This window comes from Lepisosteus oculatus, unplaced genomic scaffold, assembly GCF_040954835.1.
Source record: "Lepisosteus oculatus isolate fLepOcu1 unplaced genomic scaffold, fLepOcu1.hap2 HAP2_SCAFFOLD_44, whole genome shotgun sequence".
Lineage (NCBI taxonomy): Eukaryota > Metazoa > Chordata > Actinopteri > Semionotiformes > Lepisosteidae > Lepisosteus > Lepisosteus oculatus.
Genome location: NW_027167977.1, coordinates 504699 through 508603, shown reverse-complemented (window position 1 = coordinate 508603; position 3905 = coordinate 504699).

The following is a 3905-nucleotide window of genomic DNA, read 5'->3' as shown; positions in this document are numbered from 1 at the left end:
AGGATTATGATACAGTATATCGATTTCGCTACAAATTGACAAGCATATTTGATGACACTTACCAAACAAGTTTTAAACAGCGGAGAAATAGTTCACCACGACGATAGCAATGCAATGTTTGACTGCATCTCCCTATGTGATATATCTGTATTTGGGTATATACAGATCACGTAATTCAGGGAGCACTGTTACGTCAGGTCACCAACCATTATTACGCCGCTCATATGTCATAGAGCTCCTTAGGATGTTTGTATAATCTTTATCCAAATTTTCATATGGCCGCAGTTACGGCGTTTATTTTACAGTTAATGTAACAGGGTGTCATTATATTTTTCTGTCTTTATGGTGGCAGACCACTTAAATAAATCTGAGTAGGCGGTTTCTACAAGTGGGTCAGATAAAATATTAAATATACAGTAAAAGCTCACACCTATTCATACCCTTTATGTACTGTATATCTACAATTACGTATACTACGTATACAGTTATCGTATACTATAATACGATAACTACCATTACAAAATGTCTCCCTTTTGATTTGAAGTGGTTCTTTTAAATAATTAAATTGCAATCACTTAGCCTACATCTGAGCTCCTAATTCATCGCGACGACGGACTGAGACTCCAGTCGGATTTGTGAGAAGGGGTGTGCCTGTTTTAAAACCGATTCATACGTCTTAAACACATGGACATAGATAGCAGTCTGTGTTATATAATTTATCTTTTTATTTTATTTAAATTTAAGTATCACATACACATTTTCAAAGTAACTGTACCCCTTTTAATTATGATCCCCATCGCTCACAGCTCCGAAGGTGAGACGAGGGCTACTTCAGATGGGATTTCCAATATTTCTCTCTTAGCTTGTATACCGGTGGAAAGGAGAGGGGTCTTAAAACGTGTTGATAGTAAGATTGGGATGTATTTGCAGTCTAGATATAGTTTTTTTAATGTTCGGAGCCGCCACAGATTCATTTTCTTACGACTGCTTTTCTGGATGACAATGACAATGCAAACGATGGTGTTAAGGCGAGGCTGTGCCTTAAGGCTCCTCTGCTTACAATATTCAGCGCGTAAATCGCAAACGAGCGCCTTCCCTTACGATGAAAATGCAGAAAATAAGACCACGAGATTTAAACCTACGGCTTACAAATTTATGCGTAAACACTAAAACCGTATCTTTAGCAAAACTGGCGAGACAATGTGTTTTATCATTTAAAAAAGTACTGGAAAATAATTAAAGGTTATCACGATAAACAGAGGTTACTGATCTACTACTGTACGCTGTGACCAAAAATGAGAGTCCCCCGATCCTCGCAGCCTTCATGCTTTGGTCTTGGCCTGGCCGTTTTTTTTAAGATAATGGGGTCAAGTTAAGAAATTATGCAAGTTTCTAATCAAATCCAAGGGCGCCTCGATCTCCTAAACATCTTTAGAAGGCCGGCGGACCACACTGCACGGTCCGGGTCCGGGCCCTGACCCGGTTCTGGATAATGCCAGCTTAAAGTGAAAAATTCTACTGTACATATTATGTTTCTTATTATGGTATATATGTATAATATAGCGCGACCGCTTCACGAAGCTAGAAAGAAAGTTATCCGCCATTTTTATTTTACCTGCAATTGAATTTGCCATTAAAATCATTATTAATACCGCAGCTGCTAAATAACTTACCTAAAAGCGTTCAGATACAAAAGCACTTGAGCTGTAATGTTTGTATACTGTTGGCCCGATGACCTACTTCAAGAAGAATTGTTACATAGACCGCCAAGGACTGTCATCACACTTTACGTCATAAAGCGCTTTAAAACTTTAGACAAGTTCAACACCTCATATTTTGTACTGTTTATCATGGTAAAAGCAACTCAAAGCAATTCTAAAAATGATCGAAAGGTAAAAATACAAGCTTATACGAGCTGTCGTTTTAACATTTATAACATATATTTAAACAAAACATATATAATCTATTTTAATAAAATAGAAAAGTGTTCTTAGTCTTCACTTAAAAGCTGTTAGAAGCTGCCTTTCTGACAAGAGAGTTCTGTGAGTTCCACAGTCTCAGTGCATTAAAGTCAAAACCAGTTGTTTTTTATTTCCTCTTTTACGACAGAGCAAGGAGGGTGTCCACAGACCACTGTGCACCTGCAGACTGATATGGGGGGTAAAAAGTCTAGAAGTTAGTAAATAAGATTTTAACATATGTTCTAAAACACACCGGACACCTGTACAGTGATGCCAACACAGTGATCTGAGCTCCTTCTTTGAGTTAAATCCTAGCATCTGCATTTTTTACAAGTTGTTGCTATGGCAGAGCATGACCAGAGCATAACAGAAACCACCCATTTTCTAACCGCTTCATCCAATTCAGGGTCAGGGGGTCAGGGGGTCGGGGGGCACGGGGGAGCCAGAGCCTCAGAAAGTAATAAGCAGGAGATACCTGGGACTGGATGGTAGTCCAATGCAGGGAAGACACAGACACTCACCAATTATCCCAGAAGCCAATTAACCTACCAGTAGTTCTTTGAACTGTGGGAGGAAGCCGGAGCACCCAAAGCAAACTCATGCAAACATGGGGAGAACATACAAGCTCCATACAGATAGCACCCCAGGTCCAGAAGTGTACCCAGGGCCTCAGCACTGTGAGCTAGCAATGCTAAACGCTGGGCTACTGTGCATGCTAATTTCTAGGCATCAGGTGATCAATCAGGTAGTGTTTCTCAGATAAAAGGACACCAGTTATTTAGTATGAGATTCAAATTGACCTCAGAACAAAATATAACTTATGTTATATAACTTATATAGAACTTACTACAGCATAACTGTCTTATTTGGCTCTTGTAGAAAATATTAACAGCATGCCTATTAAACATACAGTATCTAGCAATCAGCAATCAAAATAAAAACATTTCCAAACATGGAAACTGCCCAGTTAATGAAGCATTTCAAAGACATTAATCTATTCAATAATTACAGTTTTAAGTAGATAACAGATTTATATTCAGATTACGAAAGCATCATAACAACTGCTGCTTGTGTAAGGAATCCATGAATACCACTGTACATGAGAATTCCACACCTATTTGTAATCAATACACAAAATCCTATTGAATTTCAGGTACTTGTTTATTCAGCATTGCTTGACTCCGCGGACTCCTTGTTGTTTCAATATTCTAGCAATAGGACTAATCGCCAATACAGTGCCGTTGTAATCTATTCCTTCTGCCAGCAGAGGACGGTATTCGCACAGCCAGTTCAGGATAAGATACGGTCCTCGCAGTTCACAGTACAACTGGCCAAAGCCGTATTCGGAATATGCTCTCGATAACCTCGTTTAGTTTAAGTACGGCCATATTTCATATCAACCCACAGATGCATTGCATAAACACTAGAATTCTGGTTGTACTTAAATTGACCTTATACGTTTTGGATTATGTTTAACCTTCTTCAATTTCTTCAACCATATTTTGAGATGATTACGTTTACAGAAGCAAATATTATTCAGTGCTTTTTCTTCACTCCTTTAATCAAACCCACATTTCTATAAGGAGGGCCATTGTGAAACTCCCCAAAGTGAGCTGAATTAATCTTTTATTCTTCACACCTGCGAAGTCATTCCTACATTGTGTAATATGAAGGCCTTTCATTATTCACGTATACTACAACATCTGAAAATAATGGGTCTTGAAATAGTTGAATGAAAGAAAATCCTGAATAACTCCTCCAAATGCGTGTTACACTTTCATCAGGTACACACACTTTGAATGTGATGAACTATAAAAAGTTATTTTAACCATACCCAATGGAGCTCAGGAGTGCGATTGCATACACAATCATGTTTTCAGTGTTTGGACATCAGCCGTACATCAGAACAATCATTTCACTAACACAGCTCCATGTTGAGTGACT